At 49.6% G+C, this 26367-nt stretch overlaps 1 long non-coding RNA gene across 1 annotated transcript in view; it reads right to left on the bottom strand.

Moving 5' to 3' along the window:
• Positions 1-6465: 6465 nt before the first annotated feature.
• The window catches only part of LOC140649324 (uncharacterized), a 98093-nt gene continuing 78191 nt past the window's right edge, over positions 6466-26367 (bottom strand). Inside the window, exon 5 of the long non-coding RNA XR_012041574.1 lies at positions 6466-7500. This is a non-coding gene — a long non-coding RNA (uncharacterized lncRNA). The remainder of the gene's footprint in view (positions 7501-26367) is intronic.

Here is a 26367-nt window from a genome sequence, read left to right as displayed (position 1 = left end):
CTTTTTAAAACTAGCCTGTACCCTCCCCACACTCTCAGCACACTGCTTTTGAGGACAAAAATCACTTCTTGACACTTAGACTGATCTGTAAGCAGTTTTAGATCTATTTTAATAGACACATATGTACATACGTACGTATATACATATTCTGCAGAAGTTCCCGTGTAGGGTCATTTTGACAGCCGTGAGACCTCAGCCCGTCCTCAGTGCTCCTTCCTCCCAGGGGATTTGTGCAGTGCAACTTTCCTGGTTAAAATGAGTCAGCAGGACTCTGCAGGTATGTCCAGGGAGGCCCCAGGCTGGCACAGGCTTGGCGTCTCAGAGGGGCAGAGACCCTGGAGCTCACGAGTGTCCTGACACTCCCTCATTGCGTTTTTTCCTACTCCCGTGCCCTGCTGGAGCTCCCAGATCTCTTCAGTAATCCCTGAGGGTTGTCTTACGTAGGAGGAGTCCCCTTCTGGCTTGTTAGGATGAACTAGGACCACTTTCTCCACCAAAACTCAAGGACAAAGCCTTGCGTGTCAGTGAATTTGGTGTGGGGCTTCCATGGGGCTGCAGGCCGCTTGCCCCGGTGTTGGTGAGGGCACCTTCCTCCACTTGAGCAAGTTAGAGCACCTTTCCTCTCCACTGGCACGTGCCTGCTCAAGAGCTCGAGGGCCATCGACAGCAGGAAAAGGAGTGTCTTCTCCTGCCTTTGTTCAGCGTGTCTTTAGCGACCTTTTGCTAGGGAACTAAAATAATGATGTTGAAAGGTTTTTAACTGAGTCAACCTCTCACTCCCCTGCAGTTAAAACCACTTCACGACTCAGATGCTTCTCCCAGCACTGCACAAATGAGGATTGTTTTCTAGAAGAAAGGTTGTGTGTGTAAGGATTCTGTTATAAATCATCTTTTTCATTACATGTCTAATAAGCATGAGTAAATCTCAGGCAGAAACGTTCTTAAAAATTTTAAAGCGGTCTGTAGACTATTACTGGGCTATTCAGGGCTTGGGATTGGGGTTTTTAATGAGATGATCTCTTTGTTTCATCTCTTCATTCCCAGCCAAAAATCATATCAGGCAGAAGATTTAAAGTACTTTCTTCTGAGGTTGGTGAGTTGTTAGCGAACACATAAGCCAACTCTTTCTTAAATACATAAATCCATCTAAGTGGTCTAGACATTGCCCCAGCTTTTTCGATTATTTCATTTACTTCTTGCTCACAAAATTTGCATTTAGTGTTGGGTAGGTTTGTTTGGCATAGCTTTTTTAACAGATGGTTTTCAGTAAACTGTGAGCATGGGACTTGCCGGATCACACCGTGGTTAAACACTGGGCTATCATTTAAGTGGGCAGGGAATAAGGTTGCTCTGCTACACAATTCCTCTTTGGACTGGTTAAATCAGGTTAAAACAGCCTGTCTACACTTGCAATGTCACGTTGACTAAGAGAGGCTGAGGATTTAACATGCAGTAGTGTTCCTGAAGGACCTCATAGTGACCGTCCTGGTGGCAGATGAAGAGCCTGAAGAGCCTGAGGAGACAGCCGGAAAGCCCTCTGGCTGCTGAGAAAGAGGGACACACGTGAAGTAAATCAGGAACACCTCTAAGTTCCTCTGCTTCTTCAGTTCACTTGGACAATAAATAGGATAATAATGAGCCTTTTTTCTCATATTCTTTGTGTGCCTTGTCCGTATGCACTGCAAATTCTGCTGGGGCCGAGACTGGCCTTGCAAGGTGGCTTTGAACTCTGAAGACGTGTGGGTCCCTAGGGCCAGAGGAGCAGTGGCAACTCCAAGAAGCTACTTCTTTGTTTTGATACTGCTTTCAATTTTTTTAAGGAAATGTTACACATTACATACTGCTAGTTGCCATATGATCTCCTCAGTGACAGGACAGATGCACTCGTCACACGTACAGCAGTGCATGGCATTTCCAGACCCACCTGCACCCACCTCCAGTGCAGGACACGCTGGTGCAAGCCACTGGAGATCTGACAAGAAGGCACTGGCTGCAGAAAGGCGATCAGCAAACTCCCCAAGTTTACCAAGCCAATCCTTTCATGCACGTCTCCAGCATTTGAAAGGCCCAGCTAAAAGATTTCTTCCATCAATCAGTTTTCTGACACTATTTCTCTTGATTCACCTTCTCCGATGAGTCAACACAGCCATGCCGAAAGCCTCTCCCCTTTTGCAACGGCTGAGAGCTAAGTAGCTGCAAGCCAGTTCACAAGCCTTGGCTGAGTTATCAACTCAGTAGCTGCCCAGCGACCACCAGGCTTTTTAGGGTACGGACGGAGCGTACGTGTCCGGTTGCGCTGGCATCGGGGCAGGGGAGGTGGGCGCTGCCTGTTCTGGGGTTGCGCGGGGATGGGAAGGGCTGTGCCCGGGTCCCAGCAGGGTTGGTTTAGCTCAGATCTACTCGTTTCATGCCATCTCTGAATTCTCCGGTTTGTTTAGGCAGAGCAAAGGAGGAAATAGAGGCTCCTTTGCCAAAGCAAACAAAAAGGGGGGGAAACAGGAAAGGAAACCCAAAATGCTGATTAATAAACCTCTTTCCAGGCTCTGCTGTAAGGTGATATCCAGTGACAGGGAACACACACACATCTCGCCACTTCCTCTATCTTGGAAGATGACAGGAAGGATGAGGCCATTTTGCTTTGAGGATGAGCTAAGTTAAGCCCTTAAAATGAAACAAAGACAATTTGTAGACCCCTGATAAAAGCCCTGCGTGTGGCATAGAAACGTTCCACTGCAGTCCAATGGCTTTGTTATAATCTTATCTCCTGCTGCTGACTTATCCAAACAGCTGCCTCCTACCTACTTATCTCTGTAGAGGAGTCAGGAATATCACAGTATAAAACAAAATGCTGCGGACCACACACACGTGCACTCAGAAAGTCCTCTGTGCGCAGGACTCTGAATTTTCAGGGGCAGAAATTCTCCGATTATGAAATGCAGGATTTACCTTCAGCTTGTTCCTGCTCCTGCTGCTGCTGCTATCAGTTATAGCACAAATGGGTGTTTCCTCTCCACTAAGATTTTACCCAAGCAAATGAATAACTCTTCACACAGCTTCTCATGGCACAGTTCTCACTCTCCCAGCTTCCTGGGAGCAATTTGCTCCATATTAAACTCTTCCCAGTGGAAGCACCTTTGAAATGGTGCTCCTTATTCTTCTGATGAAGTGGAGCTCACCAGAATGTTGAAAACAGAGCTCTGGCTCCTTCATGCATAGAAGGAAATTAAATAATTACCTTCACGTGGAAGATCTCAAGTCTGGAAAATGGTGAATTACAGTGGCAGCTCCTAGCCATGCTGCTGTGCTGAAACATGGATGCTTTGGGATGAAAGAGGCATCCAATGAGTCATCCGCTTTGGCCCTGCTTGGAGCAAGTGCTGATCTCTTACATGGAGAGCTTGTCCAAGATCGAAGTGTGCACAGGGTGTATGACAGGCAGGAAGCCTATTTTATATCACTGATTTGCAGGTTGCCCAGGGAGGTTGTGGAGTCTCCATCCTTGGAGATATTCAAAAGCCATTTGGACATGGTCCTGGGCAACCTGCTCTAGGTGGCCCTACTTGAGCAGAGGTGTTGGACAAGATGACTTCCAGAGGTCTCTTCCAACCTCAACCCTTCTGTGATAAATTCAATACCACTGGCATTGTGGGAGCCCTTGCAAAATTTCCTTGGTGACAAACCGGCTTGATCTCTACTCCAGCAAATACCCAATGCTTCAATGGCTTGCAGATTTTTTGATGCAGCCCATAGTCCCTTCGAGTTGGCATTGTGGCTGTAGGTCATAAGGGAGTGCTGTACACAGCTATGGCAAGCTGGGGCCAACAGCGAGCCGGATCTGGTGCCAGCAGCAGTGATACTGTGCCAGTGGGGCTCTCTGTTAGATGCCACTCCTGAGCCCGCTCCGACTCCATGGCGCTCTTAGCAACTTGCAACTTGCTTGGCTTGATAAGAAAAGTTTTCCTAATACCTAGCTGAAATATCCTCCATCTATTGCTTTTACTCCAGCTCTTGTGGTCCCTCACCTCCTGACATTAAGAATTCATGTTCCCTGTCCTCTTTGTGGGGCGATCTTGTCCTTCTGCCATATATTACCTATCAAGCCCAGTCCTGTTCCTCTGCCTTCTCTGCCTTCTTTCCCAGCCTTTCTGCTAGGGTCCCTCTGGCAAACAGACTTGAATCCACTGCCCTGACACACAGAGTAAAATAGTTCCCATATTTGAGACCTCATATTTTAAAGCCACAAATCAGTTTCCAAACTCAGCCGTAAGTCTATAAACCCCGAGTGATTTCCCTTGGACCCTCAGGACTTACATGCACTGGGCGGGGGTCAGAGGCGGGGGCCCACAGGACCCCCTCATCGAAGGGAAGATTTTCAAGAATGCAAATATGATCCAGCAAGGTCCAGCACACCCTGAGATGCTGCTCATGGCCCTGGGGGTCCAGTCCCCAGGAGCCTGCACAAGGTGTATCCATCTCCATGGAAGCAGAAGTTGGCCCAGAGCGCTGGTTTTGTTGGGACAGCTGTACATAGCTAAGAGATTTTTCAGCTCATTATTCCCTTAAACTTCCAAATTGAATTTTGCCCAGGCCAAATAAAATCCACTGCTCAGAATCTGAGCGTCGCGTTATTCCTTCCTGAGCAAGGCACTTCACCATCCTCCCTTTTTAGCCCCTTCCTCTAAATCATCACGATCTCATTGTCAATAAGGAGAAGACTGGAGCTTTTTGGTATTTTTCCACACAGGTCAGTTGTTTGCATCAGTACAATTTGCTTTACAAGAGTCACAGACCTCTACAAAGTGCTGCTTGAACTTCAGTATTTATTGTGTATCTCTGCTGTTTAAAATGAATGAAATCCCATGCTTTTGTTTTTGTTAATTTGGGAGCAGCTCCACGTTCAATTTAATCCAAAGACAAAAGTCATCTTAAACTCATTGAGAACATTGGACTGGATAGCCGAAGCAGTTTCTTAGTATGCAATATGTATATTTTAAATATAAATTGTAAAGTATAACAGATAAGCTACAGCTTCTACTAATTTGTACTATGAATGGGTGAAAAAGCTCAGAGGAGTCAGAGACTCATTTGGTCATCTGGAGACACAGATACCAAATCTTGAGCTTTTTCTGAAAGAGTCGTGGCTTTTTTATTGTTTTCCTAAGAAGCTGGCTGTACAGCCCTGTACAGCTCAAGGATCTCAGCTTTCTCACTCCTGTGCCTTGGGAAGAGAACGTTGCAAATATGAAACCTGAAGGTGCAAGTAGAAGAGGGCAAATAAAATGGATCTGAAATCTGGTTATCTTAAAATCTCCTGATTATTGGCCCTGACCTACTTGCAATAAGCAGCACCGCAAAGGCTTATTAAAAATCTGGACTCAAACTAATCCTCTGTAGAAGTCTGCCATCTTGGGAGATGCAGCAGGAGAGCCCGACCCCCTTCAGCTAGAAAAGCAATGGTGAACTTTACAAAGAAGCCCTTTCTGGCTTCATTTCTGCATTCAGATTCAAGGGAAGAATACAGAGGATTTTTGAGCTGTCTGAAAATGAAGCTGCCCTTTGAAATCTTTTGCGAACATTGCATTAAGATGTTTTTAAGAAACTTCCATGCCTATAAAATGAGTTTAAAAAAAAAAGCAGGACTGTTCAAACAGATCAGCAGAATTTAACAGGTTTAAAACTAAGAGGTTTGAAACCATTCTGAAAATCTGCAAAATCTGATGGGAAAGGAGGCTCTTCCCAGCAGGTGTTTTAGCCGTGGTGGACAATTCTGTGAAATGGAAGTAACTCCTGACAGTGCCGTGCAAGAGGCGGTTTTCAAAGATAATAATTTTTCACTAACTGCAGTAGGACTATTTCATAAAGTCAGCCTTGCTCTATTTAAGTGCTCTCATGCCAACACCTTTTTTCTTAACCAAACCCTGTGTTTTCCTGATCACCGCCTTTTTAGTGAAGCTCTACAAAAGGTTTGCGATGAAATGCAAATCCTTCTGAAGCCTGCCTGGTTTCGGATTTCGTTATGAGCTCGAAACTCAACCCAGGTTCGTCCAAAAGTTCAGTAAGGGTTCGTGAACTTTCCTAGCCCAACTGGATTGATTTATGATTTTGTGTCACAGCTACACAAATCACGTGGCTTTGGCATACGGCAAAACTCGGCGAGCCTGAACGCCGAGCCAAGCAAATCAGAACCACGACCTCTACCCTTCCACCCTCTCCTCTTCCCATAAAGGGTGGATGCTGACTGTACATCCCCAGAGGCTTTCTGGGCCGTCATCTAATAAAAGAATCAATCTTTAGAAAGATTTAAGGCATCTAGTTGTGCTGACCTGTCAGGAAAATGGTCCAATCTCACAGGGACTTGTCCAAAATTAAAAAAAGAACAAAGCAAGAAAACAGATGCTCAAAGTTAAGTATCTTAATTTTTATTTTGTTGACCAAATAGCTGGGCTGATCTCCACACACGGCTGAGCGTACAACAGCTCCTGGTTTTAATCAGAGCCGTTGTTTAGATGACCAAGTACAAAGAGGAAGAAACCTCATACTGGTGCTCCTCGGAATGTCCTGTCCCTCCGCCGCAGGCAGTGCTCCCGGCCAGCTGCGGGCGGAGGACACAGCCCGAGGCTGCAGGCAGCTGGCGGCCCTGGCGCTCTCGGTGACACGTGGGGACACACGGGGACACATGGCGAACTGGGGAAGCTGCGGAGGTGCAAGGGCAGTTCGGTGCCTTCCCCACCTCCCACCTTCCTGCCTCCCAGCCCTGGGTACCGAAGGGCCTGATCCAGCCAAAACATGCCCAAGGCATGTTTACATGGTCCCAGCTGGTGCGGAGCATCTCTTCACCCCTCATGATGCTCGGCGACTTGCTCAGCGTCTCAGGAGTACCTTGGCTGCGTCCGGCGGCACTGCGGTGACTGGATGCCATCGTTCCCATGCTCTGGCCGTTCACCCATGGTTTTGGCTTTCCTGCCCTGGAAGTCGGGCACGGAAACCCTATTCCACCCTAACTGCCCGGGATCTGGTAGCCACATGCGTTGTTAGGATGTGGTGACAGTCCGTCATCCTGTCACACGACACCGAGTTACATGAGAGAGTGGCACAAGACAGCAATCCCAGGCAGCACCCAGACTCAGTGGTCCTGTTGCTGTTTGTGCAGCTTTGAATCTAGAAACAGCAATGGGTGATCCCTGCAGTAATGAGGTGTAAACACAAACAGTTTTGGCTTTCTCTTCGTGGGTAGCTTGGTCCCCTCGCCCAGAGTGGCTGGGCTAATACTGTCCTTGCGGTGGTGGGGTCCCTGCCAGTTGCAGTTACTTGTCACGTTGCTGCCAGCTGGTGCAAGCCCATGTCAGGCGGGTGACAGCCAAGACAAACACGCTTCGTCAGCTCATTACGTCTTAGCTCACACTGCTGGTGAGCTATCTCCAGCTCTGCGGCTGCCTTGGGGGCCTTGAAATCAGCTCTGCTGGGCTTTCCAGTGGATTTTGGATTGTTTTGTTGTCTTCCCTGGGAAAAAAAAAAGGCAGAAAATATTGATTCAAAAGAAAATGTTGACTTGAACTGTGCAGAACTGTGCAGCGTTGTTTGCAGGGCTCTGTTTATCTGCAGAGCTAAGATTTTTATGCAAGTCCTGAGTGAATGAAAGGAGAGAGGACTGCACCACAAAAAGCAGCTTGTGCTCCTGCATGTAAAATGCCTGAGCTGTGGGAGAAATCAACGTGTCTGGTGGGTACCAGTGCACCCTCCTGAGCGTCTGCTTTGTCCTTGTCAGGAGCCTGCCACCCTCACCTGCTGGAGCAGAGGCGGGTGCTGGGTGAGGGGCAGTGGGAAGGCTGCGCAGAGGCATTGAGTCGGAGGATCCAGTTTCCCATGTTGGGAGTCGAGAGCAGGAAGCTCAGTGGAGGCCGGTGCTGCAACAACAGACGTTGCAAAGATGATAGATAAGCCACCACGCCCGGTGAAACCAGCAGTAAAATGGCTATCGACTTCAGGGTCCCTCAGCCGCAGCCTGGGCATAAATAAATGAGAAGGAGCAGAGCTTTCAGGCTCCTCCAGAGATGTGCAAACTCACACGTAAAGAGTTTGCCGGTCTCTCTGCAGCACCTTGGCGCTCCCAGGAAGAACCACTACAGATTTTGGCAGCATCCATGGAGATGCTGCTGCCTGGTCACACCTGAGGACAGAGCAGCTCCTTCTTTCTCACCGGTGCTTCTGGCCAGGGGAGGAGGAGGAGGAGGAGGCAGAGGAGGGCTGCGCTCCCCATGTCGGCTCAGCAAGCGAGCAGAGGGCTCCAGCCCCCTGGGCTCCTGGGCCAAAACTTTTGCCTCCACTGAGAGCTTTGAATCCCCTCTCCCACATTAGATTAATGAGTAGAAAGGAATTTTAAGTATGTCCCTAGCTCACTTCTGGTTTATCCTCTGGGTTTCCTCTCCTCTGATGATACCACAAAGCGGCATCTGCCGCCCTGCCAAACGTGGAGGAGAGTGGGCTCCAGCGTGCACAAACAGAGAGCGTGGTGTCTTTGGCAGCTGGTGGAGCAGCCGTCTCAGGTTTCCTTTCATTTTAATGGTTCGCATACCTCTCTCCACGTCTGCGTCTGATTTTCAGGGCACGACCTTGAGTTTACATCAAACATTCCCTATGTCTCTCCTTATCCCACTGCTGTCTGGCTAGATTACCGATCCTAGAGCTGATCTTTCTGTTAAAATGTTTGGGTTTTATTATTTTTCTAACCTAAAGCCCATCTAAAATGCACAGCCTTGTTCATCCTTTCCTCAAGGGCTCCTGCACTTTGATTCCTCCTCCTCCCCACCGCTGACAGATGGCTGCGAAGTGCAGTGCATCTGCAGGGGCCGAAGCTGGAGGCAGCCGCTGTCCTCTGTATGCTTACCAATACCATAGGTAGCTGCTGTGATCCTCCTCTTGTTCATAAATCAGCTCATAAGCAGCCAACATCTGGAGTACTTCCTATGTCATTGGCAGCTGTTGTAAAATTAATACTGCTGTTAAAGAAGTCCCACTGACAGCGCAGGTACGTCCCTGTCCGTTGGCACCTGAGCGCTGCTTACAAACAGGAAGGAGGAACTGCCTGGCCAGTGTCTTTGCAATTGAACATTTGGCGCCTGATGAGGATGAGGATCAGATAATTGGGACAGAGGTGGTAAATGTGGGTCATTTTGTTCCTAGCATAGTTTTCAGCCTGGTCCACACTCTAGATGGCTAGGTCCTTTCACACTACGCCGAGCACCCCAGCATCCTTCAGAAGTCCATAGGGATGTGTTACTTTTCCCCTTTTCCAGCTTGGAAAATGACCACCCCGGGGATCGCCCATAGCAATATTGGAAAACAACGCTGCCCAACAGCTCCATCTCACCTCCTAAGGCCAGGGCACCTTCCCCCTCATTAGTTCTCATTCGGGGCTTTACAAACTAAGCCTACCTCTGCTTCTGTGTGGCTGTTACCAGGCCCTGTAGCAGGGAGGGTTGTGCCCAGATGCCCACTGCAACAGCATCCCCTTCTCCTCTGCAGTGCCGTGGGCTTCCCTTTGCCTCTGCACAGCAGTGGTGTATACGTGCCAGTTGTGAAATGCCCCGAGACCCTCTCGGGTGAAAGGCCCTGGGTGCTATCGCTCTATGGGAAACTTTCCTCTAGTTAATCTACCCACTGAGTACCTCCAGCGTGGAACCTGTAAGTAATGAATAGAAGCCACATTTCAAGCCCCTGGATGTGACCAGCCCTCGCAGAGTAAGTTTGGACAGTCCTTGCATTGTAATGACAGCTGACCCAAGGATCCAAGATTTAGAGAAAACTTTGTACCTAGGGTCAAGTATCAGGGCTGTTCCCCCTGCAGCACTGGGAGCCAAGACAGGGTCCTGGACTCGTAGCCTGTAGGAACTCTAAACAGGAACAAGCCTGTTTTTGAGCTCTCCTGAAAGAGGTGGGATATGCCATGAAAGGTGAAACCTTCCCAGATGATACAGAGCATGGCTAAGGAGAAGTCAAGCTGAAAATTTGGTGAGAAGACATGTTCACAAACCAGCAGCAAGCAAAGACAGAAACTTTAAAAAGCCAAGAATAGATGTGTACCTCCATTCCCATTTCGTAACTACATGCAAAGCCACACAGTTAGATGCATAGGTGGGGATGACAGCAGGCACCATATGTGCATATGCAATAGCAAGGCAAGCCCCTGCGCGCTGCCACGACCACGGTGTAACCCGTGCCGTCCTTTACTCCCATACTGCCTGTGCGAGCCCTGCTCAATGAAGTCTCTGCCACCAAAGCCCCACCGTGAACTCCCCACGCTCTCACCCATGGCATGACCTCAATGAAGTTCAACCCGGTGCAGGCAAGATGTTCTGGGAAGATTCCCCACCCTGCCCCTCAGGGCCCTCGCCTGCTGTCACAGGCCCTTACTAATTGGATGCATCTGACCTACCGGTGTCTTTGAAAGTCCTCCAAGGATCTGTTTCAAGAAACACATTTGGTTTCACACTGAATTTACAGAGTGAAAGTTTTACCAGCTGGAGCGGTCTGAACCAAGGCTGGTCTTTCCACAAGGAACAAATCACATATTGGATCCAGATCCCTCCCGGTTTCAGCTTTCCTCTCCGCTTACTCTGCTCATTACCTTTCGGGGAGAAGAGAGTGGAAACTGTGAAGGCCTAAACCCCACTCTCTGGGGAGCGAGTTTATTAAAAGATCAACAAGCAACAATTCTGTTTTCTTGCCCCAGAGTCCTTGCTGTGCCTTCGACAGCTTTTCAATAAATTTCAAGCCAAAAGCAACTCGCAATTAAATGAGATGCTCCAAGTGTGAATGGCAAGGTGGCACCCAAAGACGAACAAAACAAACACTAATCCTGTCCGTTTCAGCTTTAGAAAGCCCCCTGATGGCAGAAGGCTTTGCTCAGGGAAGACGTCCTCCTCCACAGATCCTGAACATTTCCTAGAGGAGGTGGAGCAGCCGAGTGTCCCAGTTATTAGGCAGGGGAGCTGGGGCACGGGCAGGCGAGTGACTTGCCCAAGGAGACTTCGTAACAGAGCCAGCAGCAAAATCTATGTCTCCCGAACACTTATCTCTCTGATCAGGCCCCATCCCTCGTCTGTAGGCAGCGTTGTTGTGTGGGGATGGATATTTTCCATTTCAATTAACTTGGACTCAGTAAAAGCGAAAAGAGCAGTGTCTCCTGTGCCTTAGCCCTCATCAGGGTGAGATGAACTATCCAGACGAGAAAACTCTGACTTTCATTTGTGTGACTGAGCAACATCCTGAATAATTTGTGTTTTGCAAATTACATATCTGAATGATGTATCTAAAAGACAACGCTGATTACACATATTCAAACATCAGGAAACATTCAGATAATTGTCATGCCGATAAATAAATTCAATGAGTCCCTGTATGGGCCATAAAGACATACATTAAGAAATAAAAAATGAGTCCTTACAACAATATTAGCTCATTTCTAGATGGAGCTGGTGAAACGGCTAATGATAATGCAGAAGAGCTCGATTAATATTTTTGTTCTGTACTTGAAAAGAAAAAGATGATATGTTGAGATGACATAAGGATGATAAAGTGCTCTCCAGTGCATCACTGAGAAGAATGACAGACAACAGCTGTTAGGGATAAACAATTTTAAATTGCAAAGCCCAGATAACTTATACCCTGAAGTCCTTAAAGAGCTGTCTGGGAGATGTTTGGCCTGTTGGCATTCATTTTTAATAACCCCGGGGGTGCCAGCGAAGTTCCAGTGGACTGGAAAAGGTCTAAGTGTGTGCCAGTGTTTAAAAAAAGGCAGGGTGGAAATATCTGACATCAATCCCAGACCGGACAACGGAGAAGATGACATGGGATTCGAGTACGACAAAAATAAAAGAGAGAGAGCATCAGTGCCAGTTGACAGAGTTTCACGGAAAACAGGCCTCATTTAATTTTCTGGCGAGTTTATAAACGCGACTGATAACTGGAGACGATGCCTGGGTGAGGCATCACGAGGCACCACGCAGCACTTTTGGGGGAGAATGAGTGTTTTGCAACAGCTCCAGACAACACGTGAAGCGGTTGAGGGGCCGGCGGGCTGACAGGTCCCAGTGGAGGTGACAGACCTGGGAGCACTTCTGGTGGGGCTCTGCGGGGACCTGCTCCAGGCCTGACACTTCACAGCATCTTCCTCCTGTGATTTGGAAGAAGAGACAGAATTTGCAGGTGGGACTGGCAGGGTGTCGAGGGGTTTTGATGATCCCAGGCCATGAAGACGATTAGGAAGCTGAAGTCATTCAGACAAAATGCTCTTCAATACAATTAAAAAAAAAACATGTTGTGCAAGTAGCAAGGAAGACAGCTGTATCTACTGTGTACGGACCTGTAGCCTGAATTTTGCCTTCCGCATGGAAAAGCAGTGCAGTGTAAGCCTCCCAAACAGTGATACCAGAAAAGGACTAAGGGGGCCCTTGGTGAGAGTGCTGAAGGGGCAGATGTGGTTGTGTCAGGACAACCAGAAAGCTGATGAACCCCTGCAGCAAACTGCCAGAGGGAAATGGCAGTCTCCATCCTGAAAAGTGCCTCCCTGAAAACTTGATCAGTGCCAAGGTGAAAAGGAAGGAGCCGTCGTGTCCCCCAAATCACCAGCATTTCTCAAGGGGGAGTTGCAGGGGGTGAAGTTACTGAACCCCACCACACTGCTGCAAGGAAGCCCCAGGCTGTGGAGCACAACCACAGCCCTCGGGACTGCCTCGCTTCTCCGCCGTCCCTCCAAAAACCCGGCCGTGAGCTTTGCCTGGGTTCTCCACTGCTCGGACGCAAAATCAACGACTGTGATCTTTCTACATTTCTACCAGCCAGGACAGCCCATGTATCTTGAAGGGAATTGACCCAGGGGAGCCAGAAGGGGACATCGCTGCTACAGAATCACAGAATCACAGAATCGTATAGGTTGGAAAAGACCTTTAAGATCGCTGTTCTTACCAGCAATTTGGGTTCAGGCTCAAACATTCTTATTTTCTGCTGTAACCTTCCTATGGCACGGCTCGGGGCTGCTCCTGGGCACATGCCCTCTCTCCAAGCTTTGTCCAGCTTGTAAGGAAGGGGTGGATGAGGAATATATGAGGCCAGACCACACAGCACTGGGGAAAAAGTGTCACTACAATTAAACAAACCCATCCAAATTTTGTCCAGTTGTACCCAGGTGGATTGTCCTTGTATTTTTTTCCCCCTGAAGCCAGCTAAAACAAGAAATTAGTTGCATTTAATGTATGCCTCATGAAAGTCCTTGCAGTGCACATCTTGCAGATGGGGAAGCAGGGAGAATGGCAGCCCCTTTCCTGCCGAAAGCAGCAGCAGGGTACCGCATCGCTCCCCAGGATGGTGCAGGCAGTGCCACCAGTACATGCAGACTCTGCCTCACCCTGCACCCACCGACATGGAGCACGCTTTGCAATGTGCTCTGCACCCCAAACAGCAGCCTGGTTGCTCTCTGAGGTAGGATGGGTTTGGCCCTTGTGGCTGAAAAGAGGCTGCATTGCTGATCTGCTAGGGCTATTTTTGGTTACCGTGTGGTGTTCAGTTAAGCCCCTTCATCCCGGCAATCCCCAAGCAAAGAGGTGTTGCTGGTAGCCATGGGCTGCATCATCCACAGGCTGAGGTTAACATTTGTTTTCATTTAAAAGCAAACAAAAAAAGCCACTGGCTTGAGAAGCTGGAGCGGTGAGGACACCAGGGCCCGACCTGCCAGATGGCAGTGCTGCACGGCAGCGAGGATGCTCGCTCGCCGGGGCCAGGAGCCAGGTTTTCACCAGGGTTTGCACTCCCTGCACTCGCAGCCAAGCTGTGCATCATCCCAGTCTAATGGCACGCACAGAAATCATGCAGCACTGGCAAGGCTCGAAGCCCCAGCATGTGGAGGAGCTTGGACGGAGGCATCACTGCCTGGTCCAAGTACTGCTCGCAGATGATGAAGTATCCAGGAGGCAAGCAGGCGGGATTCATGGGGTCAGGCGGTAGGTGATTAATAGGCCATTACCAAAAAGTTGTGATGCCACGGAGTGCAAGCTGGAAGGGAGGGAGGGAGCTTGCCTGGTGCAGGTCAAATATTCTGATTTCGGGAAATAAACATTCACGTATGGTTACTTTTGAGTATCCCCCTCTGAAGTGCTGGTAATGCAGATGTACCACCACACGGGGGGCCAAGAGGAGTAAAAGAGCCATGGCCAAAAGGATCATGGTCCATAAGGGAGAAAAGGCTGAGATAAAACTGACTGCTCAGTTTTGTCTGTGCTGAAAGGCCTGTAAATCACTCGTGCATCCCTCCTCACAGGAAAGCTGTCCATTTAGTGACAGCACATGGCAATGTCTGTTTTCTTGTCCCTTACACTGATCTGATTTTGCCACCTCAGAGAGAAGCTTATGAATCTACTTGCAGTTAGAGTGTATCGGTGTGAATAACCTAATGAGGTCTTTTGCTATGTAGCTTAGATAATAGAAAGTTATTTTTTTTAATTTTGGAAGAAAACCCCCTTCCATTCCATTTATGAACGTATCGTGTTAGTGTGCCTGGGAGCGATGTGAGGATTTTGTCTGGTGCATTACTGAAATCCTGTCGTGTTTATTAATATTTCCAAATTGGCCTAAGCCCCATGCACATCATTACACAGGCAAACAATAAGCAATCATACATTTAGCAAATTTGACATCCACCACGAAGGACTGCTTATTGTATTGCAGGATTAGCTACACACGCTGCCTCTCGCTGTGTTCACAGCTCAGCAATATCAAGCCCCTACAAAAGCCCTCGAGACTCCCTGGGCGCTGCTCTATTACCTTGCCTGGCAGATAAATGTGTGCAGGGGCAATTGGTGTAAAGCGTTGTGTGAACATGAAAGGAATGGGGGAAATGAACTGCTTGTCATGCCCCGAAATAGCAAGGATCCAAGTAATCCATGCATCCCACCTGCCCATGAGGTCCCACGGTGCTTATTGAGATTCAGGGGGAAGCTCAGCGTGGTGCTGCTGGGCTGCGGGCACCCCAGCTCAGGGACGGGCGGTTCCGAGCAAGCACCTGCTTCCCCTGGGATCAGATCCAGCCAGCGCCCGCCACTGCCACCCTGAAGACAGAAAAGCCCCTTCATGACACCAGATGATGTCATCTGCGGCAGAAGAAGGGAACATTCAAGCACAGGGCCCTGCATCAGCAACAAACCTATTAAAAAACCTGCCCAGAGCAAAGCCTGAGATTTTAGCGTGCCACCCCCACCTTCTTACAACCCCTGAGCTGCAGCCGGGGATGAAGAGAAGGGGAGGAATTGCTGCTCTCAGTTTCCAGGAGGTCCTTGAGGGCATAAGGAGCAAAAGCCAAAAACAAATGCTCCCTTCAGCTACGGGGGCCCTGCCTCTGCTTGCATGTTGCAATCAGGGTATTCCTGATCCACTGCCTGCACCAGTAGAAACCCACGGCAAGTGGATCAGTCACTGCCACAATTGCCCATGGACAGTGTCACAGTCCTAACACTGGTCTCCAGGACAAAACCCCTCGCAGCACCCCATGAATGACGTCTTCGTACTGTCCCCACGCTGCCCAGCGAGCCCACCGTGCCATGAGCCATTTTGGGGAGCGGTTTGTTCCCTGCCACTCTGCTGGCACAAGGCGCGGAGGGGCTGTCAGATCCAGGACTGGCTGAAGCCATCATCACTAGTGTGCCTGTTCCTGTGACTGTTTAATTACGTCTCTATTATGCACATGGTAAAAATTCTTCTACCAATGGGAAAATACATGTTTGGGCAGCAAATTTTATTCTGAATCAAGCAGATGAACCAGATGCTTGGAAACACCTCTTTGGAGTAGCTTTCTGCTCCTCTCAATAAGAATTAAATATGGCATTATTACCATTTAGCACCTCCAGCAATTTCATTCCGTTTTTTTCAGTGTGCATACCCCTTTGCATTTCCCGGTGAGATGCTTAGAAACCAGTCTGAGAGTCTTGAAAAGCAACACATTCCTCAAGCAGCTTAACTGGGAGTTTGTTACAGATTTTCACCAATCGAGCGAGCATTGCACCCTGACTTGGCTGCTCTTGGGAGGGTAGCGCATGGTCTGCAGGCTGTGGGGGAGAGGGAGGTAAGGCTCAGCTGGAGTCGTGCGCAGGGGAGATGGGTGGACTTGGCACAACACAAATGCCAAACCTGGCCTCCAAATGCTGAAGCTCTGGAGCCGTGAAGCGGTACCACCCTCTCATCTCAGGACAAGCAAATATACCCAGTGAGCTCTTCAGGAGATGCCCTTAGACCAGCTTTAAGGGGCATGTGAGAGGGGCACAGGACATCGGGTACTATTTCAAAGCTTTCTGCTATTTCCCTGTGCGATCTCTAGCAAGTCATTTGCTACTTTCCTTGCTCCTGTCAAGGGCTGCGTGGCAATGAGAGCATTTGGTGCTCCCCTCTGGAGGCTGCGAGTCTTAATGCAATAGAGGCTGTAATCTGCAGTTTCCCTTTCTGCGGGCAAATAGCACTTACCTGTACAGGAAAGGGTGGAAGGGACAAGCCCTGATTAGCAAAATGCCCTGCAATAGTGTTTCCAAAGTGCTTTGCGATGGTCTAGGGCATGCAAATTAACATTAGCCACCAATCTCTGTTTGTGCTCATGCAGTCCTCTTGAAGGGAAAGAATTTGCATGAAAATCAGATTGTTGCTCTCGCCTTGTTTGCTCATTTGGTGATTTGTTTTCGAGAGAAGGACGCTTAGCTGGCCCATCAACACTCTTTGTTAAACAGGGCTTTTCACCAATTTTTTCCTCCCCTGCCTTTGTCTAAAAGATGTGTATTGATTATACACAGCTCAGCACCAATTAAAACAAAACGATCTGAGTTAGCGTGAGGAGCAAGGCTGGCCTAAGGTATTGATGCTCTTTTCTGCTCCCTTCCCTTCCCCAGGAACCCTCCGAGGCCCATCCCTGGCGAGCAGGCAGCTGTTCAGGAAGCCGTCGGTCAGGGGTGACAACATCAGTCCCCAGCTCTGTCCCTGGTGGCTGGCATTCAGCGTGAGGATGCGCTTGTCCTTCACACCACGGGTTAGGGAGAGAGCAAAGCACCCAAAGATATTTCAAGGAACCTCTTCATATTAATGTGGCTGGGCCTGACAGTGCATTAGTAGTGCATTAACTCACCTAAACTCATCTAACTTACCACGTTTACTTTGGTTACTCGTCACTCCACTCTTTCTCCAAACCCATCATTGCAGCTCTTGAGGACAGCCGCAGCTGTGAGCCGAAAGGTGTCATTCTCATACAGAAACTCTCTTTGCAGAATATCCAGACTCTTGAAAGTTGCAAACACCGGACAGCCAAGCAGAAAGCCCTTTCATGTGATGAAGAGCCATATTTCTTGACTAGGAGCTTTGAACAGCTCTGAATAAAGACCCAAGGTAATGTCTTGGCCCCACTGCCTCGGCCTCAGAGTACAGAGAGGTTTCACCCCCAAACTCTTTGCCTCCTGAAGTCACCCATCCCTGATGCGAACTCTCGAACTCTTTGCTGAATGTATGCTTTGGCGAATGCACTGGTGCAGCTGAGGATGTGGTAGCACCTGCTGCATTGTGCAGAAGCTCAGCTCTTAGCTAACTGGAAGGCCAGGGACTTCCTCAGTCTGTCTAGTTTTAAAGCAGAGAATGAGTAGCATAATCCCTGAGCATAAACAGGATGGGGTTTGTTCAAGATGGCCATTGTGTGTATGAAAATAAATGAGCAGCATGACAACTTAACCCACTCGTGGTATTTTGTCTTGCCAGTGCTGGACCCAAAATTTCTACCGAGGGTCCACAGACACGCCGTTGCAGCAGAGACGCTTTCCCGCAGTGAGACAGCGTTGGCTCACGTGCCGCTGCCTGCTCACGTTGGCAGTGCTGAGGCACGCCCTGGCTCCCTCGGCCCCAAAGCCCTGCACAAAGGGTCGGGCAGCAAGTGCACCATCAGCCCTACAGCCTGGCCAGGACCATCGACCTGTCCTACGCATCTGGCCCCAGTTACAAGGTGAGGCTGGGTTTCAGGGCTTTGTTAACATCATTATGTTATCACGTTAGTATGTTACCTGCCTTCAGCTTCATAGTTATTCCTTGCCCCTGCTCCAACCTCCCCTTCTTTCCCACTTCTACTGCAGTAAAACCAAATGCTGCTGCTTGTGGCTATTAAAACCCCTTCCCATGCATGACTGACCCTTGCAGTTCATTTTTGGAGGGCAAAAGTTGAAAAGGCACCCGTATTCTCAGCCATGTCCCATGCAAAGCCTTTGTAAATGCATTTTGGAGCACACGAGCGGCTTTCTGCTGATGTCAGTGTCACAGCATAAGCCCTGTGCGCCCATCCTCAGCCGTAGTGACTGGTTATATTACAGTAGCTTCCTCCAGGAGCAGGTTTCTTCCATGTAAACACACAGAGATCTGTCTCTGACTTCAGGTCAGCCACCCTAAGGAACTTAAAAATTTGTTTCCCCTTTACAGATGAGGACCAGAGTCACATACAATATTGGCAGCTGTGCCAAGAACCGATTTAACATCTTCAAAAGCTTTAGCCTGGGTCATGCTTTTCCTCTACAGCTGCCTTCTTCAGTTGCTTTCCTCCCACCCTAGCCCTGCCTTCCAACTTTGAAGGGCAACAGTCTCACCCAGAGTTTGTACAGGAGCCGTTGTTGCTAAACACCAGAGGACTTTTTGTTTCCTTTGTTTTACTAGGTTCTGTCGTTGTTACAACAACAAAAAACAAGACCAGTTTCTTTTTTAAAAAAAATTTGTTTGTTTTTAGAAAATCATGCCAGATTTTGTATACCAAGTTCCAGTGAAGAGCAAATGCTTACAGCAGTTGTAAAACCAGCTCCTTTTCAAAACAGCCTTTGTCATGGAAGCGGCCGTACAGCTGTACCTACAGCAGTCTGAAGGCCAGTGCTGCCAGAAGCCCAGGAATGCCATTGCCTTCCCTGCTTCTCCAGCGATGCTCCCATACTCTGCCTGGCTGAGCAGCCCGTGGTACCCCACCGCTGGGTTTTACACCAACTTAAAATCCCTGTAACAGAATCATGCTTGATTTGCCACCTTTTTTTTCTCCTTAAGAAAGTAAAGTAAATTGAAAACTGCTTGTGAGAGGTTCAGTTCCAAGGGCGAGGAAGGTGAGGTAATAAAGATTTCTGTAAAAGCTCATATCCATCATACTCTGAAAGTTGTGGTGCGTATGGTAGCTGTGCCCTTTGCTCCGGCAGAGTTAAGGCAGAGCACTCATTCATCACTCGCTGAGAGCAATTTCATGCTGGGAAATATCCAGGGGAGTGGTGAATCAGCCAGAACACGGGAGTGTCGCTCAGCCAGCAAAGAAGGAAAAAAAGGGGCAGATTTGAAAAACAAGGGAGGTTTTGAATGTCACAGGTTCGTGGTCATCAAAATCTTCCAGGGAAGACCAGGAATAAAACCACTTCACTCACATTTTCAGATTGGCAATGTTATGTCGGAGCTTGACCTCAGGGGTTCCTTCAGAGTCAAGAGAGAGAAGGAGACACCCGTAAAGCGCGATTCACCTGCCTAATGTTGGAGGTGTGTTCTGGTTTGAGGTGACCTGTGCGCAGAAATGCCTGTACATTATGTGTATCTAAAGGTCAATGAATAAATCGCACCAGGGATGTATTTCTAAAGGAGGACACCAGCTACCAAGTCCCATCAGCTCTGTGCAGGCGTTGCTTGGTGGCATCCTGTGGCCCATGTTAAAAGCAGTGGTGCCATACCCTTCCTTTAAAATATGGGAAAACAATGTATATTTTTTAAAATGCATAGTAACTATATTTTTTTTTAATTCATTTTGGTAGTGATCATAATTGCTCCGCATGTCTCCCGTGAACCGATAAGCCACTGCTCTCTACTGAGTCAAGTCTGCACACAAGAAGAGGTGCTGGTGTGTTTGTCTCAGTCGGGTACAAACACGCACTGGCTCAAGCTTCTTGTGTGATCAGGAGGCAGAAACGCAACCCCCTGGCTTGTGCCAGCAGTCGCTAGCAAATAACACAACTTATCACTTAATAAGGAGATGACAGACACCTTGTGTGTACCCAAGGAACACAAGTATGTAAAGTCAAGCGGCAGAGGGAAACAGGTGGAAACAGCATTCAGTGCTGCATAATAAGAAAGAGACGTTTATTAAAAATAATCTGCAAGAGGAAAAGAGACAGCATTCAGTGAATAAAGCGTTCCTTGCAAGTTATCACACTCAGGTCTATATTTCAAATCGGAAAGCGAATAATCATAGAAATAAGTGAGCTCGTGTTATTAAGTTGCATCCACAGGAATGAGCTGCAAACTACAGCTCAGTTGAAACTGCCTTCAAACCCTTCTCTCCACAGTACCGTTGTGTTACGACGAATGGCAGTACACTGAACGAAGCGAAGCTGAGGCGGGCATCAGAAAAAGGTCTTGTTGGGGGGAGGCAGCTGGAGCAGCAGGCTGATCCGCACATCCATGCCGAAGGCAAGTCATCGTGCTGCTGTCATGTAGGCAAAGCTGCTTGTCCTTGAGGAGCTGATGGCTGACCAAAGAGACCCCCGGTAGCACCCAGCAGAGCAAAGCAGCCTGGCTGCCGCCCTCGGTGCCACGAGCAGGGCAGAGGTGTGAGGTCTCTCGGGCGGTGGGGTAGCACCCCACGGGGCATGGGGGTCCTCCTCCCAGCTGGCACCTCTGGGAGGTGGGTGCTCTGCTGGGCTCTGAGCTACGGGCGAGACGCAAGGACGGAGTGGCCAAAAAACAAGCGCCATCAGGCTTGTGTCAGGATGCCGATCTCTGCCCGTCTGTCCTCAAGCACGGGTGTGCCAGGGAAGGTAACACCTCTCTCCTGGCTGAACCAGGCCTGCAAGAGGGTGCAGGAGGACGTTTGCTGCGGACCATAAGGGGGCTGCAGTCTGTGCTGCCACTTTTCGTCACGTGCCTCCCCCTGCACCCAGCATGGCTGGCCCCAGCGCTGCTGAGGGCTTACCCTGTCCCGGGCTGCTGAGGGCCCACGGGGCACGCAGCCACCATGCTCCCCTCCGCTTGCCCTCGCATCCCTCCCTGCAGCATCACCCCACGAAGGCCCCCACCCAGCTCCCACCAAAAGCAGTGGGAGTTTTTGTCCCTGTCCGGAGCGGGATTGAGCTCAGGCCCTGAGCAACCTATGTTATTGCAAATGCTTGGTGGATTTATTTATGCCTGTGGCATAAATAGTTCCTCCTCTCTGCGGGACACGTAACGCCTCTGGAATTTAGCGAGAGGAGATGCAGGCACAGGCGCAGGCACAGGCACAGGCGCAGGCACAGGCGATCTCCGGCGCAGCCGGGCGCTTGCATGCAGGTACACGCGTGCACAGCCACCCCTGCACAGCTCCGCCGAGGGCAGCACCCCTCCAGCAGCAGGGTCTGCAATTGCCCACAACTTCCAGCTGCCAGCCCTGCCTGCTGAAAACCACCCGAGGTGCACTATCCCTGCAGCATTGTTTCGGGTAAAAAAAAGGGGATTTGGTTAGAAAGAAAAAAGAATGGTGTAGACAGCCACCTTGCAAATCCTGTGTGTTATCAACATATTAGGGAGCCAGTCTTTCATTCCACCTGGGGAAAAGAGACTTCTGCAAGAGGGCTGTCATGGGAGAAGTGGCAAGTCACTTTGCCCAAATTGCAGTCCACTTAATTTGCGTGTCTGTGCCTTCTCTGTTGTATTTCACACACTTGGCCCCCATGCCCACTGAATCCATGGGAAACAGAGCATCAAAAATAAAGCAGCAAGAGGAAAAATACACACCAAAAGCACAAGTGGCTCAAAAGAAGAATGGGGATACACCGTTGCTCTGAAAAGAAACAAATACCCTTTAAACAGAGGCATGACATGAAGGCTGCATTGTGCGAGTGTAAAATGGCAGACTTGGAGGGCACCTGCCCTGGTGCAGAGCTAGCGTAAAGCCCTGCCCCTCGGCTACCCCACAGCTCAGGGCTCACCGAGCTCCTGCGCCAGGAATATACACCGGCCAGAGGGGCGAAAGGGCCCTACGCATTGCAGGGAGGTGAAGCAAGCCTCCTCGGGAGCCGACGTGCTGAGCGGTTGCCCTCAGAGCGGCCAGAACTGGCACGTGGTTTCCTTGCGCTCTCCCTGCTCGGTGTATCTGATCCTGCTGAGACCCTGCCCTGGGTCAGTTCAGCGCCTAACACGGAAGGACCACAGCCCTTGCTTTGGAGAGGCGTCTCAACACACACAAGCGTCCATAACACGCTCTGTTGGTACCTATAGTTAACTGAGGCTGCAAAACCACAGCGGTATTTTTTTAAAACAAGGCAATTTTAACAATCAGGACCAAAGGAGCCTCAGCAGATTCTCAGCATGGCCCCGCTCAAGGAAAAGCAGCTTTTTCTAGACACCTCTCCACCCGGGTTAGTCCATTACCTGGAGAGAGGAAAGCAAAGCGGAGGTGCAGGCAATAGGAGGAGCGGCAAGGTGCTGCGCGCCCTGCCAGGAGTGCTGGTGCTGAGCTGTGCAAACCTGAGACCGGGTCCTGCTGCCTGGGCAGCCAGCGGGAGCCCTGCCATCAACCCACCTCAGGTCCGCTGAGAAAGCCGAGCCTCTTGGCAAGCCACCTCGTACGCCTAGCTGAAAATAGCACTGTTTTTGCCAAAACACACACTCAGGGCTTGGATTCGACAATGCTGCATCAGCAGCTCGTAATCAAGTCGACACGGGGCTGATTGTTTATTGAAAAGAAAGAGGAGGGGGAAATCATGATTTGACCGGATTCAATAAAAAGCAAATAAGCCAGAGGAGAGGGGCTGGGGGTTTTTTTGCACATGACAGGAAATCTTTTCGGTGGACTTGTGACAACTCAGACCTTGACCTGCCGTCTCCTCCGCACGCAGCCGGGGTGGTGGGGTGGGGTGTGAACCCGGACTGGCTCAAAGTCTGAGCAGGATGCGAGGGAGGAGCAGAGCCCTTACTTGTGCAGCACAAGGCGTGCATATGAGCTGTCAGCAGAGAAATGGGAAGAAAGAAAATATGGAGGGAGGGGAAGAGGCATGCTATAAAATGTAATATGCAAACTGCCAATCATGTCCGTGATGGTTTGTGCTTGGGATATATGGCTTTCATCTTTGCTCTTTATTTTATATGCATTTCTTCCCTCTTTGGCTCAAGCAAAGCTGATTCCCCCAGGGTAGAATATATTGGCTTTCCAGCCTCCTCTGTTTACTGTCCTGGGTTCCTGGCTGAAGCCAAAGCAATGTTTTTTTATTTGCTTGCTTTCTTTTGGTTTGATTCTTGGGATTTTGGACTGTTGCCTCCCAGACTGCCTGAGATATTGCTGTCTTTTCATTGCCGTGCCCACACTAGTCCCCCCGGCAGCGCAGCACGGGTCCCTCCTCTGTCGAAGGGCGGCTGCTGGCATGGGCGGCACAGGGACTTGTTTTCCAGAGCAGCTGAGCTCTCAGCCCTCCTTGGTCCTCAGTGGGCTCTTGAGCACCTTGACATTGAAAATCTCATGGCCTGGGGGATCTGAAGGTGACACAGGGGAAGGGCTGCAGGGAGACACTGTCCTCAAGCTTTCCAGCCACAGGAACACCCTGCAGTAGATGGGACCTCCCAGCCAAGACTGGCACCTACCCTGATAAGCAGTAGAAAGAGGGATCTGGAAATCATCATGGGAGAAGGGTGGAAGAGGGGAGTTGCATGCAGAGTACAGCCCAAACCAGGAAGCAGGGCAGGCAAGCTGGGCTTCAGGGCAGGACCGGGGGCATTCGCACCCTTCCCCACAGCAAGGGTGGCTCAGCCTGGGGCAACTGCTTCCTCCGCAGTCCCCAGCATGGTCCTGGGTTTTCATGTGCTTTCTATGGCTGGCTGCTCCTAGCATAAATACCAGGGTGCTCCAGGGCAGAGAGACGGCAGCCTCCAGACTGGGCTCTGCAGGCTCTGGCAGAGCCCTTGGGGTGGCTGTAGGTTATCTCACTGTCGTGCCACTTCCAGCACGGAGCTCCGTGACACCAAGCCGAAGGCAGCCGAGGGCTTTCCATTTATCCCAGGGGAACGTGTTCTTCACCTTATCGACTCAGCCCCAGGGGCTCCTCCGCTGCTCCCACTGCTCCTCTCCAGCAATTAGCCGAGTGCCACGCGCTGCCGGTGGGCTGCACCTTGACGTGCCTCCTGCATGATGTCACCCTTCGCAGGTTTAGCTGCAAGCCAGGAAGGATGCTGCCTGCCACTAGCACGACAGAGGCTGGCCCTGCCAAAATGATAGTGTTACGATGTGCAAGTAATCTCCCAGCCGCCGTTGAAGAATGGGGCTGCACAGAGGCTGTCATTATTTCTCACTCCACAAGCGCACTGAGAGGTGACTGGTGGTGATTTACGGACTGGTGCATTTCTGCAGTGGTGGCTCTCCACTCCTGTGCTCCCCTTGTCCCAGAGCCAAGGGGATTGCTTGCACCTGGGTCTGGATGGGAAGGCTACATCGGACACCTAAGGAAGGAATATCTTGCATGGGGAGATCCTAAGTTGCCTTTCAGCCCACGATTGTCCTCATGAGGGCAGAGGAAGGAGCAGGAGCCTGCACAGGACTTGCCTTGGAGCTCACCCCAAGCACCCCTGGGCCCTGCCACCATGCTGCTATAAATCAAGCCAGTGGGTGTTTCTAGACCCAGGATCCAGATGGATCAAAGATTATTCCTCTCACTGCCATGGCAATTCAAATTAAGGCATGTAGCGGAGGGCTAAGACAACTTACATGCTGAGTTAGTACCTACCTGACAGATAACCACTGAGCTGCGGCAACCAGGTCACAGTCAACCGAGCCCCAAGCTCTTAGTGGCAGTGGAGTGGCACGGACCACCCTACCGCCAGTGCCAAGAGCTGTGGCTCAGCACCCTCAGTATGAGGTGCTAGTGGATTTTCCTCAGGTATGGATACCCAGGAGCCTGAGCAGCCACCCTAGGGAGGTGATAAACTGTTCCCGAAACGGCAACATCCAGTGCAAGTTTCAGGCTTGCTACTCTAAAGTTCAGCCTTGTTTTTCTCAGCTTGGTTAAAAAATTGGGGAAGCTGAAAACAGGACTCTCTAAGCTCTGGGAGTAGCACAGTGCTGGTGCTGAGCTCCTAAAAGTGCTTTTTGGTTTGTTTTTAATACAATCTCTCCCCATAAAATTGATGGAAAATCTCATTGAAAAAGAAATAGCTTCATTTTCATCACGTAATTTTGTGGGGGGAAGCAACTTCTTAGATGCTGATGACATTCAACACTACTTGTTCTATACAGCCACCAAAACATTGCAAAACAACCTTCCCCAAGGATATCAGCTGACACTTGAGCTTCGAGGCTTTGGTGTCTGGATCTCAGTTCTGCAACTGGACTCCCCCATGTGTTTTTTTGGTAATCTTCTGCCACTCTCTTCCAAATTCCAGCTAAAGCCTGCAGGCTACAAAGGAGGAGATGAACCTTGTGGGACTTCTAGATTATTTTCTCCAAGTCTGCCTGGCAGCTTAGTCGCTGCTGGATCTACTGTCTTCTGCCAGTGGGAAACATGCCTGCCCCTGGTACGACCAACCCAAACCCAGTGATGCAGGCTGGCAGCACAGAGAAATCAAATAAAAGAGTACTTTGCATCTATAAAAGACGGTCAGATGTTTTAAGGTGTGATACCTACCTAAAGAGCCAACTTTTGGAAGAGTCCGTCATCCAAAGGCCAAGTTAAACAGGACATAATCAAAGCTGCCGTGGCTGTCCAGGGACAGGCTGGGTTTATGAATGACACTGGAGGTGGGCCCTCGCTGAGTCACCAGCTTGTCTTGTTTAACTTGGCCACATCTATGGATAACCCCTTGTAACTTGGCTCTCTTCAGCAATTTCACACCTTTAAACAACTGCCTTTCTTTCGCTAACCTCTCCCCTTAACTTCGCTTCAGATTAAATGGTTTTGATCTGCTATATTTTCTTTTCTTTCAATTTCAGGCAAACCAATAAAGTGACAAGACTTTAATCACCTGCTTTCTACCCAGTGATGATTAAAGCTAATAAAGCATCCTGGCACAATACAAGTAGGAAAAATGTTTGCATTAAGAGCAGACACCTCATCCACTATTGTACCTTTGGTTTACAGCACACATACCAGAACTTGCAGACATCTGGAAATGTGCACTTTCCCAAATCGATTGCCAGTAGGCCTGAACAAACCACAGGCATGTCTATACCCTCCGTTTTCATCTGCGCCGCTGGTGAGTAAGCAAAATCTCACATATCTCTTGGAATGACAAAGCACACCACTCGCCTTCCCCTTCACGTCTCCCTTTTAACATAGAGACAGCACGTGCAATAGGGCATCACCACCACAGCCCTGGATATGAACCCATCAATGT

Source organism: Ciconia boyciana, chromosome 3 (assembly GCF_034638445.1).
Source record: "Ciconia boyciana chromosome 3, ASM3463844v1, whole genome shotgun sequence".
Lineage (NCBI taxonomy): Eukaryota > Metazoa > Chordata > Aves > Ciconiiformes > Ciconiidae > Ciconia > Ciconia boyciana.
The sequence above is the reverse complement of the archived record's forward strand: the minus strand, read 5'-3'. Positions and strand labels throughout refer to the sequence as shown.